Source organism: Macaca nemestrina, chromosome 1 (genome assembly GCF_043159975.1).
Source record: "Macaca nemestrina isolate mMacNem1 chromosome 1, mMacNem.hap1, whole genome shotgun sequence".
Lineage (NCBI taxonomy): Eukaryota > Metazoa > Chordata > Mammalia > Primates > Cercopithecidae > Macaca > Macaca nemestrina.
Window position 1 is genome coordinate 53,416,344 of NC_092125.1, and position 19,057 is coordinate 53,435,400.

Consider the following 19,057-nt stretch of genomic DNA (forward strand, 5'->3'; position numbering starts at 1 on the left):
ACAATGTAAAAAGAAAAAAAAAAAGTAAAAACTGAGTTTGTCCTGAAAAAAAAAAAAATCTGCCTCAACATTACAGAATTATTTTTTGCCTGAGTTTTTCATCCTGCCAAACTGCCCTATAAATTTCAGACTTTTCAGCCCCTGCAATTATATAATACATTTTCTCTGAAGAAACACATTTCTCTGGAGAGAACTATCTAAGAAGTTTTTATAGTAGAGATTCTGAATGGTTAATCAAGGAATACCAAGTTACCATGCAAGTTGCCTTTTATGAACTAGGTATTGCTTTACTGATGAAGATGTACAATTCAGCATGTACAGAAGCACCGAATCATTGAATCAAAGTAGTATATACAAGATCAGGCTACAACAGCCCCTGAAGGCACAAATAAGTTACTTAAGGAAGTGGCCCAAATGCCCATAGCCCCCGGTCTTGATGTATTATCTTCTTTCTCTCAGCCTGTACCTATACCATCATTGGGAGTTCACTACGATTAGTTCACTGAGGAAAGGAAAACACAAACCTGGTTTCCAGATGCTTCTGCATAATATGCAGCCACTACTTAACAGTGGACACCTGCAGCACCACAGATAACAGTGCTGAACCTGTACAATCAGTTGATTTTAAGGAAAAGTGATAACCTTTGATAAAATGGGTGGGTCTCATCTAATCAGTTAAAGGCCTTCAGAGTATAAACTAAGGTTTCCTAGAAAAGAATGAATTCTGCCTAGAAATTATTATATATAAATCCTGCGTAAGTTTCCAGCTTGCCAGCCCATCCTGCATATTTCAGATTTGTCAGTCCTCACAATCACCTGAGCCAACTCCTTAACATAAATCTCCTAATATGTGTGTGTGTGTGTGTGTGTGTGTGTGCACATTTTGTTCCCCTAGATAATGCGTCCTGACAAATTTACAATTCTAGAAAAAAGGAGGAAAAGGGGGGCAAAACTTTAAACCAGCACTTTAGAAAAGAAGATATCCAAAGGGCCAATAAGCAAATGAAAATGTATTCAATCTCAGCAGTTATCAGATAAAGACAAATTAAATGTAGAAGAATGCCATTGCACAACAACCAAAATGATAAAATGCAAAAAGATACTATCAAGTGCAACCAAGGTGGCATGGAAAACAGTGTGGAGATTCCTTAAAGAAGTAAAAGTAATAAAATGCTTTACAGACATGCAAATGCTGAGAGATTTTGTCACCATCAGGCCTGCCCTACAAGAGCTCCTGAAGGAAGCACTAAACATGGAAAAGAACAACCGGTACCAGCCACTGCAAAAACATGCTGAAATGTAAAGACCATTGACGCTAGGAAGAAACTACATCAACTAACGAGCAAAATAACCAGCTAACATCATAATGACAGGATCAAGTTCAAACATAGCAATATTAACCTTCAATGTAAATGGGCTAAATGCTCCAATTAAAAGACACAGACTGGTAAATTGGATAGAGTCAAGACCCATCAGTTCGCTATATTCAGGAGACCCATCTCAGGTGCAGAGACACACATAAGCTCAAAATAAAGGGATGGAGGAAGATCTACCAAGCAAATGGAAAACAAAAAAAGCAGGGGTCGCAAACCTAGTCTCTGATAAAACAGACTTTAAACCAATAAAAATCAAAGGAGACAAAGAAGGCCATTACATAATGGTAAAGGGATCAATTCAACAACAAGAGCTAAATATCCTAAATATATAATCACCTAATACAGGAGCATCCAGATTCATAAAGCAAGTCCTTGGAGACTTAAAAAGAGACTTAGACTCTCACACAATAATAATGGGAGATTTTAACACTCCACTGTCAACATTAGACAGATCAATGAGACAGAAAGTTAACAAGGATATCCAGGAATTTAACTCAGCTCTGCACCAAGTAGACCTAATAGACATCTACAGAACTCTCCACCACAAATCAACACAATATACATTCTTCTCAGCACCACATTACACTTATTCCAAACTTGACCACATAGTTGGAAGTAAAACACTCCTCAGCAAATGTAAAAGAACAGAAATTGTAACAAACTGTCTCTCAGACCACAGTGCAATCAAACTAGAACTCAGGATTAGGAAACTGATGCAAAACCTCTCAACTACATGGAAACTGAACAACCTGTGTATGTATCCTGAATGAATTCTGGGTACATAATGAAATGAAGGCAGAAATAAAGATGTTCTTTGAAATGAATGAGAACAAAGATACAACATACCAGAATCTCTGGGACACATTTAAAGCAGTGTGTAGAGGGAAATTTATAGCACTAAATGTCCACAAGAGAAAGCAGGAAAGATCTAAAATTGACACTCTAACATCACAATTAAAAGAACTACAGAAGCAATAGCAAACACATTCAAAAGCTAGCAGAAGGCAAGAAATAACTAAGATCAGAGCAAAACTGAAGGAGATAGAGACACAAAAATCCCGTCAAAAAATCAAGGTATCCAGGATCTGTTTTTTTGAAAAGATCAACAAAATTGATAGACCACAAGCAAGACTAATAAAGAAGAACAGAGAGAAGAATCAAATAGATGCAATAAAAAAATGATAAAGGTGATATCACCACCGACCCCACAGAAATACAAACTACAATCATAGAATAGTATAAACACCTCTACGCGAATAAACTAGAAAACCTAAAAGAAGTGGATAAATTCCTGGATACATACACTCTCCAAAGACTAAATCAGGAAGAAGTGGAATCCCTGAATAGACCAATAGCAGGCTCTGAAATTGAGGCAATAATTAATAGCCTACCAACCAAAAAAAGTCCAGGACCACATGGATTCACAGCCGAATTCTACCAGAGGTACAAGGAGGAGCTGTTACCATTCCTTCTGAAACTATTCTAATCAATAGAAAAAGAGGGAATCCTCCCTAACTCAATTTATGAGGCCAACATCATCCTAATACCAAAGTCTGGCAGAGACACAACAAAAAAAGAGAATTTTAGACCAATATCCCTGATGAACATCAATGCAAAAATCCTCAATAAAATACTGGCAAACCAATTCCAGCAACACATTAAAAAGCTTATCCACCATGATGAAGCAGGCTTCATCTCTGGGATGCAAGGCTGGTTCAATATACACAAATCAATAAACGTAATCCAGCATATAAACAGAACCAAAGACAAAAAACACATGATTATCTCAATAGATACAGAAAAAGCCAAAATTGTCAATGGGATCTAATTAAACTAAAGAGCTTCTGCACAGCAAAAGAAACTACCATCAGAGTGAACAAGCAGTCTACAGAATGGGAGAAAAATTTTGCAATCTACTCATCTGACAAACGGCTAATATCCAGAACCTACAAAGAACTCAAACAAGTTTACAAGAAAAAAAAACAAACAAACCCATCAAAAAGTGGGCAAAGGATATGAACAGACACTTCTCAAAAGAAGACATTCATGCAGCCAACAGACACATGAAAAAATGCTCATCTTCACTAGCCATCAGAGAAATGCAGTTCAAAACCACAATGAGATACCATCTCACACCAGTTAGATTGGCGATCATTAAAAAGTCAGGAAACAACAGGTGCTGGAGAGGATGTGGAGAAATAGGAACACTTTGACACTGTTGGTGGGACTGTGAACTAGTTCAACCATTGTGGAAGACAGTGTGGTGATTCCTCAAGAATCTAGAACTTGAAATACAATTTGACCCAGCAATCCCATTACTGGATATACTGGATATACCCAAAGGATTATAAATCATGCTGCTATAAAGACACATGCACACGTATGTTTATTGTGGCACTATTCATAATAGCAAGGACTTGGAACCAACCCAAATGTCCATCAATGACAGACTAGATTAAGAAAATGCGGCACATATACACCATGGAATACTATGCAGCCATAAAAAAGGATGAGTTCATGTTCTTTGTAGGGACATGGATGAAGCTGGAAACCATCATTCTCAGCAAACTATCGCAAGAACAGAAACCAAACACCACATGTTCTCACTTATAGGTGGGAACTGAACAATGAGATCACTTGGACACAGGAAGGGAAACATCACATACCGGGGCCTGTTGTAGGGTGGGGGGAGGCACCAGCGATAGTATTAGGAGATATACCTAATGTAAATGATGAGTTGATGGGTGCAGCACACCAACATGGCAGATGTGTACATATGTAACAAACCTGCACATTGTGCACATGTAACCTGGAACATAAAGTATAATAAAATAAATAAATAAATTGAAAAAAATAAAGAACTAAAAGTAGAAATTTTCTCCAACTAGGTAATGCGGAACACTAACATTATAATACATTACCTAGCATTATAATGCACTAGCTAACACTAACAGGAAAACAATATTCTTAAGTATGTGAGTCACTCTTACTTTGCTCCTTCTTGTTTTTATTTATCTTTTTTTTTTTAGTAGGCAAAACTAATCTAAACTCAACAAATGTCGTATTTGGGTTCATATAACCTAAATATATTCCTCTTTTATACAAGGATTATCTAATCATTAATACCAAAATATGCCTTTAGCACTAACTAGATAAAAATTAAGAAACATGAGAAGAAATAAACATAAATTTACTAAAGATTAAAACATCTTATTTTTCAATAATTGACATCATAGTTTAAATGAAAACAATATAACAATGAAACATGATGATTATAGTAAAAGTAGAAGTGAAATGTTTTTCCACAGTAGCAGGAAGGCCAGGAAGAAAGCCCTGGGAGGAAGCAGATTGATGCAAAACTAGTTGGGGTTTTGCCACTATTTTCAATGGCAAAAACCCCAATTACTTGTGCACCAACCTAATACATTATGGCAAGGCTTTTATCATACATGAAGAGATATGATATCAGTTGAAGGTAAACACTTATGTTAAATATGTAATTATAAACCTTATTGCAATCACTAAAATAACAAGCAAAAACTGATAGTTAATACATACAAAAAAAGAGTCACAAAAAATACTATATTCTACTATAATGCAGAAAACAGGAAATCTGGGAACAAAAAATAGAGGTAACAAAAAGCATGCAAAAATGAGTGCATACTATATGATTTCATTCTAGAAAATGCAGACAATTTATAATGATTGTAGGTAGATCATTGTTCAACTTTAGATAGGAAGGGGATTAAGGGAAAGGCAGAGGGAAAGATTTAAAGGAGCGCTAGGAAGCTTTTGAGGAAGAGGGAAATGTTCACACCTTCATTGTGGCAATAGCATTTTATTTATATCTAAAATATCTAGTAGTTAACTCCATTTTCAGATTACATTGTTTGTATGAAACTTTTGAAAAGAAAAGACAATATGTAATTCCTAAATGGTAATTGATCAGAATTTTCCTTTGTGTAATGGTTAATTATGCAGTGTAGTTAAAATGTACTTCTTATTGTAATGAATACTACTTATTGAACAAATTACTATGTATTAATCAGCTTGCTATATGTTTTATATGGTTTGCTTCCCTTAATAGATGTCTTAATAATACATCTGCAAAGAATACATAATTTATTTAAGAAAGGAATTTGCAACTTCTAGGGATAGCTTATACTATACAGGAAGACATGAAGCAGATTTTGATTTCAAAGTGGTTTGCGCTTTCATTACAGTGTAGAGGACTTGTTTAGTTTTTGAATACGCATAGGAACTTCACAATTTTTAATAATTTAAAATGATGCAATATAAGCAGTTTGGTCTGATTTATTTAAAAATTATTTTAAAAATATGTTTTTGTGTTTTATATAGGTTTTTCTATCTCTTCTTTTCCTGTATCCTCCCTCCTAAAGTCTTATTGAATAACTTGCCATTACTCTTCTTTCTCTCTTTTGAAGCAATCTATCTCATTTTTCTTCTTGCCTTACAATTTCTATTTCTTTACAGATCCAGGTTTTCTATTCAATAAACTTGTGAAAATCTTCAATGAGCAATGATGAAGCAAAACATTTATATATTGATAAGATACACACATGGTTAATACTCACCTAGATTATTGATTTTGCTTTTAGCTAACTCCTGTGGGAAAAAAAAATGTATAACCTGCTTGGCTAGAAATTATCAATAAAAAACACTGTAAGTAGACTAAAATTGTTCAGAAAAAAGAAGTAATACACTTGCTTGAGACTGTTAAACCAATATAAGAGAGACTGAAAGTTTTTCTCTTACTTCAGAGAAATAAAGAGCTTGCTCTTGTTCTCATACATTACACACATAAAACAATTTAAATGTCTGCAGATAATTTAATTAAGCAATAATGTAGATTATGTTAATAGCTTTTATTGAAAAAGTAGAGAGAATTCTACTGAGAGGGAAAACATCTTCAATTTTAAGGCAATTACATAGAAATGTCCTCTATATTTAAAATTTTTTTTATGTATAAGTTAATCCACTCAACATGTTTGCATGAGGCATTATGGTAGGTTTAGATTGTAATAGCAAAATTATAGTCCTCTATTCCAAAATGCTCATTTTCTAGTGAATTTAAAGACAGTCCATAAGGTATTTACAAACAATGAAAAAGGGTGTAATGGAGATGAGAGCAGATTACTATGGTTTACTGTTGAGTTCTTATCAACTAAATAATTCACTGAGTTTAAGGTAGATAATAAATTTAAGAGATGACTACTCATTAAATGAATAATACGACACTTTAGATTTAGAGCTCTTACTTATATCAGAGAAACCCATGATACATTTCATTTTTCTTCAAATTGGCATTAACTCTGCTTTGCATTCAAAACTTCCCAAAGTGCTAATTGAGCTGTTTAAGCTCATCCGACCTTTTCTTCGACAACCTTGGCTCTTATAGCCAAAATATAAGCTCACTCTCTCACTTTTGACTGTCCTTTCTTGTTTTGTCGTGAGTAAATAAATTTCACGTTTCAGTCTACTACTGAAGTGTGACACAGGCACAACTGAAAGAATGAACAATGTTTGGCCTGACAGAGGACAGTGAATGGTTACTATAAGTAAAATAGATCAGGCATATTCTGTATGAATCTGAAAAGTCAAATTAAATGTTGAAATTATTGTAAAATTTAATAGATTGGTCAATATTAAATATTGATCATTGTACCAGATGCTTTTGAAAATATTTTATTTATTACAGAGATATCAGTGCATTTCATAAATGCAAGATTAGGTCATGAACTACTTTAAAAATTAAACAAGGTTGAGCGACTTAAAGACATTAGTAAGAAAATAAGTCTTTTGTAGTATCATTTTTTAGAGATTTAAAAGGGTAAATTTACAAAAATAGTGTGTGTTGCTTGTTGAAGTAACACTGGTAACTATCATTGTACTCTATACCACAATGCGATTAACTTTTTTAGTTCTCACATCTGAGTGAGACCATGCAATATTTGTCTTTCTAACTTAATTCACTTAACAGAATGACCTCCAGTTCTATCTATGTTGCTGCAAATGACAAAATTTCATTCTTTTTTTATTGCTGAATAGGAGAAATACAGAATAGCACCCTAAGTATATAGTAGTATATATACTTCATTTTAAAAATCTATTCATCTTTTAATGGACATGTAGGTTGATTCCAAGTTTTTGCTACTTTGAATAATGCTGCAGTAAACGTAGGAGTGCAGATATTTTCGACATACTGATTTAATGTCCTTCCTATGTATACATACATAATAAGTGGGATCGCTAGGTCCTATGCTGAGAGTGGACTGTTGACCCCAATTACTATTCTTTTGGACTCTAGCTCTTCCTTTAGATATAGTAATATTTGCTTTATATAGTTTGGTACTCTGGTCTTGGGTACACTTATATTTAGAATTGTTATATCCTCTGGTTGAATTGACCACTTTATTATTATATAATGACCTTCTTAGTCTCTTTTTACTGTTTGTGACTTAAGGCCTCTTTTATTTGATATAGGTATAGCTATTCCTGCTAACTTTTGGTTTCCTTTTCCACTCCTTCAGTTTCAGTCTATGTGTCTTTACTGGTAAAGGGAGTTTCCTGTAGGCAGCATACAGATGGGTTATATTTTTTATCTATTCGGGCAGTCTACATATTTTAAGTGGGGAATTTAATTGATTTACATTCAAGATTATTATTGATAGGTAAGGAATAATTTCTATCATTTTGCTAATTGTTTTCTGGTTGCTTTGTACATCCTTTGTTCTTTACTTTCTCTCTTATTATGTATGTATCATGAGGCTGGGTGGTTTAAGATAATGGTAATGTTTGAATCCCTTCTCTTTCTCATTTGTGTATCGGTTGTGTCTATGGGTTTTATACTTTGCTGTGTTTTCATGAGAGTAGATACTGTCCCTTTACTTCCAGATGTAGAACTGACAAGCATTTTTTAAATATGATCAGCTTAGTGGTGATGAATATCCTGGTTTTGTTTTGTTTTGTTTTTGGTCTGGAAAAGACTTTATTTCTCCTTCATTTTCAAAGAAAACCTTTGCTGAACGTAGTGTTTTGGTTCACTTTTTTTTTTTCTTTTAAGACTTTTAATGTATCATCTAATTCCCTCCTGGCCTGTAAGATTTCTGCTGAGATATCAGCTGTTAGACCAATTGGGATTTCCTTATGTGACTTGAAGTTTTTACTTCCTTTTTTAGAGAATTCTCTGTTTACTTTTGACAGTTTGAGCATAATTTGCCTTAAAGAAGACCTCTTTAGATTGCATCTATTTGGAAATCTTTAGACTTCCTGTGTCTGGATGCCCATATTGCTCTGAAGACTTGGAAATTTGCCAGCTATTATTTCATTAAATATATTTTCTATGACCTTGCTCATCTCATCTTCTGGAACTCCTAAATTTAAATATTTGGTTGCTTTATAGTGGTCATATGTCATGTAGGCTTTATTCGCTCTTTTTATTTACTGACTACATTATTTTAAAAGGCTTGTTTTTAAGTTTAGAAATTCTTTCTTCTTCTTGATGTAATCCATTGTTGAAACTCTAAATTTGTTTTTTTCTCTTTATTGAAATCTACAGTTCCAGAATTTCTGCTTGTTTTTTTTTAATGACATATATTCTCTTTGTTAAATTTCTCACTCAGATCATGAATCCTTTTTCTGATATTTTACCTGTGTTGTTTCTCTGTGTTATCTTGTATCTCACTGAGTTTCTTTAACATCATTATTTTGAATCCTTTTTCGGGCATTACAGATATTTTCTTTTCTTTGAGGTCTGTTACTGGTGAATTATTGTGTTCATTTGGAGGTGTCATGTTTCTTTGTTTTTTCATGGTTTTTATGTCCTTACATTGATATTTGTGCATCTGGTGTAACAGTCACTTTCTCCACTTTCATAGATGGGTTTTCAGAAAAATACATTTTTCTAGGTATTTATAGTGCTGCTTAGTTAGGACGCTTTGGCTTTGATTATGTCCTATCCTCAGGCCCCCAGATGATGTGTGTGGGTGTCTGTGGTGGTGGAAAGGGCAGGTGGAAAGGGTGGTGGATGGATGCTCAGGCTCCTGGAAAGCATGCTGAGGAACCAGTGGCAGTTGCCAGAGCAGACATGTTCACAAACTCTTGGACAATCATATGGGTGTTTAAAGCAACTGTTTAAATTTTCTTCTATGGCCTCTCCCCCAACAAGTCATTCTAATACATCCATTGCATCTTGTCGTATACTTGTTTACGAAGTGTCAACGTCTCTCTGTTACAAAGAAAGTAAAGGTCAAACTATTTAGCTCATCAACTTCAATCTCTCCTAAACCTAATCCACTCTTTTTAACCAATCTCTAAATCTGCTTTTCAATTCTATCAAGTTACTCCAGAATCAGGACATTGTTGAATGTAAATCTTTCTGGTTGCTTTATCTTTAGTGTCTGTTTGTGGCTCTTTACCTAATTAAATACAACCATCAAGATATTATTTGAATTTCACTTTAATTTGTCCCCCAAATTTATAATATTGGCCTATATAATCTCCCTATAGTTGACCTTAGATTATATTTTTTAATTACCAAGCTTTTGGTAATTATATACTTCTTTAAGTTTTTAAATGGCTAATTTAAATCTTATCCATGCTATCAAATTGTAACTAATGGACCTACCTTTCATTTATTTTATTTTCACTGTTATAGAAAATAATTCATTTGGTATATAATAAATAAGTACAAACTTTTTGAATAACTTTTTGCATTTAGGAAACATAGCCTATCCTTATTTAACACTGCATATTGCTTACTTTCTATTAACTCCATATTCTCCAAAAAATTCATATCTAAGAGAATATATGATTCTCTTAAAGGTAAACTTCTATAAGTTAAGGCAATTTGATGAATATATATGTCATATTCAAAATGCTATAAATGGACATTTTCTTTAACTCCATCAGTTTTCTTATGCTTATTTTTATTGATATCACTTTCTAAGTCCCATAGGTTTTGAAATAATTTTATTTCTCCCATATTTGGTAGGCATCACTCAGATCCAGTGAATTGCCAAGATCCATAGTTTTCTTTCTTGTTTTTTTTTTTTTTTTTGAGTTTAAATGCATTTTATTTTTAGACAACCTACATGACATGTTTTTCTTAAAAACAATGCCTCCACTCCAAATAAATCATGGTCAAAATAAATGAAGAGCTCAAGATGACATCAGTCCCATTTGTCTTTTAAGTCCTGGTGTTGTGTAGATGACAAGCAGAAGCCAGTTATGATGACAGGTGATAGATCCAAAGTAATTGCCAAATTTGTTAACATTTTTCCATTTCTAAACCATCCTTAAAGAAAATCATATATGGGGTCACACCATCCTCACGGTAGTCCAATAGAGCAACCATACCATCTGGATTCATGTTTTCACCGATAAAAAAACTGGTAGTTTTTGAAATTAGCAAGGATGTGCTTGATTTGTTCTGCAGCCCCTGTCATAAAAGGTTTTACTCTTTCTGGTCTCTGTTCTTCAAGTTTGACTTTGATTGATTTCATGTAATCTTTGATGTACTTCTTGTAGGCTTCTTTTGTGAAACTTGTTTCCTGCAGGTGATGGTTCATGACAATATCGACACCAGTGATTACTGTGCTTTGGGTACCTTCGCCCTCTGGGCCTTCAGCGGAGGCATTTCCACCAATGAGCGAGTCATCAATGTTACCTTCTGTCCTACTGACCATCTTCCCCTCCACCTCCAGGCACAGCCCGTCCGCGATCTCCCAGATCTTGTAGATGTCGGAGAACATCTCATCGTGGCTGATGAGGTCCCGGTAGATAATCATGACGGCGACTGAAGGGAGACGACGGCGCTAGCTTAGCAGAAGCCCTAAACTCGGAGCGAGCGCGGTGCAGCCGGAGCGGCGCTCGGGGGCAGGGGAGAGCGGGCGGAAGAGCGATCCTGATTTGTTTTCCCCTACATAAATTACAATACAGTGCTCATGTGTCTTTACTTAAATACCATACACTTACCCTAAGCTATATTCAAATATTCATAGTTGGTGTTATCTAAATGCATATTCTAATCCATATATCAAACTCATTTCTGACTATAATTTAGACTGTTGAACATTTGTTTCTGTTTTGAAGCTATTCCTTGTGGTCCAATCAGATTTGAATTAATTCAGTATTTAATTTTACATATGTGTTAAATCATGATAATGGCATTTAGCATTCCACATGCCCCTGCTTTTAACCTAGTATATTTTATTGCCTAAATAATATTTTGTGGTGAACAATCACAAAATCTCAGTGACATACCATAATAAATATTTATTTTACTCACAAATGTATGGTTTGATCTAGGCATAGCTAATCTCTTATTTATGCATCTACAGGTAGATATATATATATAAAACATATATAAAATATATATAACATATATTGATTTTACTTATGTGGTTTAATGATAATAAATTAAATCATTCAGTATTATGGTTATTAAAATAAACTTTACTTATTTAATCAGAAATATCTTTATAGATGACTATCTTTGCATTCAAATAAAAATATTCCAAAGTACAAACATATTATTATATCCCATTTTATCACCAGCAACCAAATTATCTGTTGGGATTCAACACCCTATATCTACTGAAATTTAAGCAACTACATATTTTGGCTTCATTTATACTTTATCTTATCTACCACTAAGAACCCTATCTAACATGCCAGCATGAACTTTAAAAACCTCACCTTCAGCCAAGGACTCAGTGCACCCTCACAAAATACCCTGATTTCAGTTGGTGAAATTTCTAAAAGGCAATCTGCAGTGGCCATTATCTCTCTAATAGTTTTATTGGAAAATTAGGTAATGTTGGCTGTTTTAAGTAGTGTTTGTCATTTTCACGTTTTTTTTTAAAAAGTTATTCATATAGGCTTGACAGGAAAAATATTGTTTGTTTAAAAATTGATTAAATGGTACTTTTAACTTATTTTTCTTTTCATCCTTCTAATATATCTTTCAATCAGTTCTTCTGGCTAGACTTATTTTAAATTTTTGCCATCTTGTTGAATGTCCTAACTTCAGGCCTCACAAAAGTTAAATCTTATCTAAGACATCCATGAAGAAAATTTAGGAGCAAGAAATTTGCAGGTCTTCTCATGGGATTACAAAAATAAGAAAATAAAATTCTCAATGTAATTCTAGTCTACTTTATGCACATAAGTCATTGCCCATCGGTTGAATACATAGCAATTATAGAAAAATAGCATATTAAATGTGTAAACTGCACAATTCCACTATGATTCTCACAGAGTATAAAAAAATCACCTCAAAATGATAGTTGTCCTAATGATTTGAATTATTTGCATGTCTTTTTGTTGAATTACAGTTCATTTCATTTGATATTCTAGCTATTTTGATTACATGTGTATTTTGTAGTAGAAATATATAAGGACTTAACCATTATTGATAAAATAAAGGCATATATTAAGTATCTCTCAAATGTGTTATAAACATGAACTTATTAGGTCTCGAAATTTCTTATTCAATCAAATATGACCATAAGCAGTTTACTGTAATATAAATTTTTGAAAACAATTTTTAAGGTATGAATGTTATCTCATTAATGTATGGAGATATATACAAATTAATAAATATGTTGATATTTACAATTATACAAAACATAAAATAGCAACGCATTGCTTATTGTGAATATTACCTTTACATTCAAATAAAATGTGATAGCTAAAAACATTTTCTTATTTTTAGTTAAGATTTTGAGAAACTAGTGATACAGATATTTAGAAAGTTGTTGTAAAATGCAAACAATTGGCTGATTAGACAATTATTGTATACTGCATTCAGGGCAGAGAAAGGCAATTGAAAAAGAAAGATACTTTTGGTCAAGTCAATCTTAGCAAGTGATCCACGGCAAAAAATGAGGCAAAAATCCATCTCTTTTGACAAAACAGGAGAAAATATTGTCCCTGTTGTTCCAGAAGCAACAGGGGTAGAAATAGTGAGTACCCAAACCCAAAGCAGATAGATTAACTTAGTCAATAAAAGCCTAAAAGACCAGCAAGTAACAATAGCAAAAAATGATTATTTCTGTCTTGAGAAACAATATGTTATGAAGTTCCTCTTAGGTATAGCTTGGTTTCCACACCATAGTTTTCTGTGTTGTGGAAGCTAAACTATGCTATAAAAAATATCAAGTCCAAATAAGAAAATGTTTGACTTTCTGAATGATAAATACAAAATTCATTTAAGATATTCTCTATGTAAACAAAGGGATAAATTAATTACAACAAGTAATAATAATGAAAAAGTATGAGTTCTTTCAGAGGATAACGTAAAGGTGACCTCCTAAACAATAGATACCACTGCTATGGACTTCTATATTGCAGAGGGTACAATTACCAAACTAATCATTGCAATTGTTTAACATTTGGCTAGACTACCTCCTTGGTAACAGCTTGTATTTTTATTTTAATATGCTGTGAGGTCCAGTTTTATGTTATATCTTATCAAAGTGTCTTTTATAAAAACAAGTAAAAAGATTGAAGACTACTGAGACAACAAACATGGACAATGAAAGCCCCAGGTAAACAATCTACTACTGACAAAGGCATTTAGTCATATAATCTTTTGGTAGCAGTTTCATTAATATTATATGGATTAGAACTACAGCACATTTATCATTCTTATCTAAGTCAAGTTTTTATGTTTTAAATCAAAATTTGAATCCAATAATGCCATTTTTTATTATCAAAAAGCTGGTGTTTTTGAGCCATATAATATGATATGCATATTTTAGTCATTATGTTACTGCATCCTTATATCAGTTTTATGAAGTTATTCTTAAAATTACATGTTTTGTGTGTGTGTGTGTGTGTGTGTGTGTGTGTGAAGAACATGATGCACAGAGAGGTTATTTATCTTGCCTAAAGTAACATTTTTTATTAAATAGACAAGCCAAAATTTAAACCTAGGACATCTCCAGAGTCTCTCCTTATTCAGTATCTGTTATCACACAAAATACTGACAAATTCCTCACTGTTTTGAATTTGGGAGTAGTCCTGTAACTTGGTTAATGAATTTGTGTATAAGTGGCACATGGCACTTCTAATTAAAAGCTATAAAAGCTAACCCATAGTCATGCATTGTCCCCTCTTTCCATGACACTGATAATATTCTAGATGCAGGTCATCAGCCAGTCTGCATTCCCACAGGACATTTAGAGTAGAATTTTCACCAACCTGAGATGAACTCATAAAATAAAACATTCATGATTGTGCACAACTATGATGGTTTATTGTTGGTTACTACAGGATAATTGAGCATATCTCAACTGATACATCTCATAACTACTATACTAGTTCACTTTTTAGTATATAGTATTTTTATACCTGGTACCAAATCACATTCTAGATTTTATAATTTGATATTTCTATCAGATAAAGAGGCTGCTTATTTTTATTGGAAAAAATACCACAAATTATTCATCAATGTTAACTGGGATAAATGTCCAGATTCTTTTCTTGATCTACTGTTCAAACATAGATAAACTAAAATAAACTGAGCTAATCCAGAAAAGACAGTGTAATGTAACATGGAAAAAAAAGGGTTGCAACAACCCAAAACAATCAGATTAGGCTTTATAGCTGAACCTCAGGAACAACTGGCTCATTCTTGCCTCTCATTGTATATCAACTTGGTTTTCCTTCATCTGTACATGTATTACCTGTAAGTATTATGATTTCCAAGCCTGGGGAGATACTGGCTTGCTTTAACATATTTAGTTTTAAAAACTCCTCAGAAAGGCTCTGGGTTGGATCAGGTGTATAACTCTGGACTACTCAATTGTGTTATTGAGGATGGAGTACTCTGGATGACAGACCCTACTTAAAGTCCGCCTCCCTCCAAAACACACACAGAACAGCTCTCTGGGCCCAGATAGGTGGATCTACAAAAAAAACACAGCAGCATTCACAGTAGTCATGTAAGTACAACTGAAATCCTGAATTCCAAGTAGGCAGATCCTAAAGCAAATACTTCACAATTGGATAAATTCATCAAAGAGTAATTTTGCAATAATTTTTAGTAATTTGGAAGTTTTTTCATTATGATACATAATGATCATTTAAAAGATTATCTTAAAATTTTATCATTTTAAATGATAATAATCTTATCATTTAAAAGATTATCTTTAAAAGATCATCATGGAGTTATTTCTTAAATAGACAATTACTGCAATTATGACTAGTATTTCATTAAATTTTAAATCTCCACTTTGCCTTTACTAAACGAGCTTCAGTATTTCATGGTTGCAATTTTTGCAGTTAGCAATATCTTTCCAGACCCTACATTCAACAAAGATTTAACTTGGGTCTTTGACACAATTCTGGACAAAATGATGTAAGTTACTAGGAGAAACTTGAAAACAGCCAAACAAGTATATATTTTGCATAGACTCTAGTATTTTGAAAATTTTATTATATTCCTCCCTGCAATGTGTATACAGAACCTGGAGAGGATGAAGGACTTCGATACTTTGAGAATGAAGTAATTATATTGCCTATAATTCTATGCAATAAAATTATAATGGAAACCTACCCCAAGAAACAAAAAGTTTAACCTCAACGTATTAGTCCATTTTCATGCTGCTGATAAAGGCACACCTGAGACTGGGCAATTTACAAAAGAAAGACGTTTAATTGGACTTACAGTTCCACATGGCTGAGGAAGTCTCACAATCATGGCAGAAGGCAAGGAGCAGCAAGTCATGTCTTACATGGATGGCTGCAGACAAAGAAAGAGAGAGCTTGTGTGGGGGAACTTCTCTTTTAAAAACCGTCAGATCTTGTGAGACTTATTCATTATCAGGAGAACAGCACAGGAAATACTTGTCCCCATGTTTCAATTACCTCTCACCGGGTCCCTCCCACAACATGTAGGAATTCAAGATGAGATTTGGATGGAGACATAGACAAACAATGTAACTCAGTACTAGTCCAGACCTGCCTACTCACTTCAACAATATAACTCAGTACTAGTCCAAACCTGCCTACTCACCTCAAGAGACTTTTAGTTAAATAAGACACATAAATACCAACATGTTTAAGTCACATTTTTACTTACAACCCAATGAATATCCAGCTGAAACCGTTGCTTAGGTGAATATGTCACATTAAATTACAAATGTGTTTCTCTTTTTTCCAAGAAAAGCAGTCTTAAAAACATGTCCAGTTACTATATCTACAGGTGATTATCTAATTGTCTTTTTCTTTGAGTTTATAATTCTCCAGCTGACATTTTTTTCTTTAGTGTCATCATAATCCCAATGTAGATGTTCTATAGTCATTAAACTAAATGTTACATTTAACACATCCTAATACACAACACAAAAAAGGGATAACAAAATAATTATGTTACAAATTTCCATTTAAGAAAAGGATAAACAGAAAAGAACAGAGAGTGGGCACAACTCCATAGCATGTAGTATATTGTACTAGAGTGGAAATAGCAGGGTCTTTAATCTACAATGTAAAGTCAATGCCATCATCAGAAATCTGCCTGGCCTTTGTAATTCTCTCTGACTGAATATTTTTTGTCCTTTTCTTCCATGTTTATGTCCAAAAGGAACATAAAGGAGGACTTTGCTTTTTAGAGCTCTGTAACTAAGAGTAAGCCTTTTATTTTTTCCACAGTCACAAAAACTGGGTTATATTCAGAGACAGAAAAATCGTAGATTCCTGTTTGACAGCTTTCTGTGTCAATAATTTTTAAAAATTTACTGGCTACTGGTAAATTTTATTTCAAATAATTTAGAACTAGTAAATGGAATAACAGGAGTTATCCATTTATATTTTGAATATAGACTTTTAAAAAATGCTCCACCGTTATCAACAGACATGCCCATTTTACCCCAAGCAGTGAGTAAATTTGTTTGCTAGTCCAGTCTGAGAACAAAAGCTCTTAATATTTTAAAATGAGAGCTAGGTTATAGCAGAATGGGCAGAGTGTAAAACTAAATTGACAGAATAAGAGAATTCTCACTGTCTTCTGTCCTACTTTAATGTAGTTAATTGTCATTTATAGTGACCCAATTTTGAGATCCAAATTCTGAGTTATTAAGGACTCTGTGCATCATACATAGTATAAACACTAATCAAAGATAGTTTTCTGAAAAATGAAGTGTAGGTTTTTGTAAGAACATCTAATAAGGATGTCTACTCAGGTGCTACTAGATTCAGAGTTCAAGTAATATTATTAGAGGTTTAACTCTCTATTTTATGTTTGCACTTGCCACTCCTTGCCTTGAGTTTGATTACAGATTCTCTCAAATTGGATGGAAATGTGGCTGCCATCAGCTTTGCATTCCTCTCAATAAAGAATTTCAAACCTAAAACAGAATTTATCATTTGCAATGTCCATCTATGCATTCATTCCAAGAAAGACTTGTATTATCTTTTCTTGTATTGTCTATCTACCCTGTAGAGGGGATTGTGAAGAGCATAATTCATGACCTGTCCAAACTGCAAGCATTGGTGTCTCTGTAGGTGAGATCCTCAGAAAGGATAGGGAACACAGAGTTTCTTTAAGTAACAAAAAATAGATCAAGTCATCACTGGAACAAGGAAGAATACCAAGGACTTCAGGCTACATATCTATCATACTACTGGCTTGTAATCCATTATGTAATCATGAGGAAATTATAATAGTGTTATCTAGATATCTATTTCATTTTTATTGCAGCTAACAATACAGCATTTGGTATAATCTCACAGGAGATTTGTGTAATAAATCTAATAAAGCTATGATGATTATCAGCCCTCCCAAATATTAGTAACAATAAGTTATGCTTAAGATATAAACTATTAGGTATTAGAATAAATAGTAGATTTAATTAAGAAGCAGGAAAAGTGACTAAAGTGAAATATTTACCTTAGAGAATTTGAAAGCTAAACATTGCTAATTCAAGAGGATTAGTTCAAATTTTGTTTTAATTATTTTATAATAGTGAGAAGTGCTGTGATAGTCACAAATAGCCAAATTACATAGAACTGGAGGGAAATTTTTACAGCATAGAGGCAAAAACTCTGGGATGAAAATCAGGGGACATACTTTTTCATCATGGCTTTGTCACTGACATGTTTATCTATCCGATTATGACTAGAACTCTCTCTCCCACAATACATTTTACTTTGAAAAATGACAAATCAACAGCAATAATAATTTTAAAACTACAAAGAAGTTATAGATACTGTTCAATTTGGCTCAACAACATATATACATATGTATACACACACACATATAAATTGTCTTCTTTCTTTGCATGTGTGTATATTGCCAACGTTCTTTTTACTAAGTCATTTAAAAATGAGTTGCAGACATCCTGACTGCACTCTCACCACTTCAATATTTATCTCCTAAGAACAAGGATTTTCTTCTAACTACTAATATCGATTCAGTTATAACATACCATCCTTAATAAAATGTCCTAGTTTTAGCCTGTGGCTCGGGGTGCTGCATGAACAGAAGCCATTGAGTAGACTATTTTGGACTCACCAGAGTTAGGCATTTTGCATATGCACATGTATCTGCAGGTGAGCCCACGAGCTTTCTGACTTAGTCCCTTCTCTTCAGGGTCTTAGGAACTGAAGGAACGTGCATTGTATCCCATTCTTTGACCTTTTAGAAAATGCTCTGA

The 19,057-nt window shown here is 33.4% G+C and overlaps 1 pseudogene; it reads right to left on the reverse strand.

Moving 5' to 3' along the window:
- Nucleotides 1-10,470: 10,470 nt before the first annotated feature.
- LOC105484646 (translationally-controlled tumor protein-like) lies at nucleotides 10,471-11,236 on the reverse strand (annotated as a pseudogene).
- Nucleotides 11,237-19,057: the final 7,821 nt, after the last annotated feature.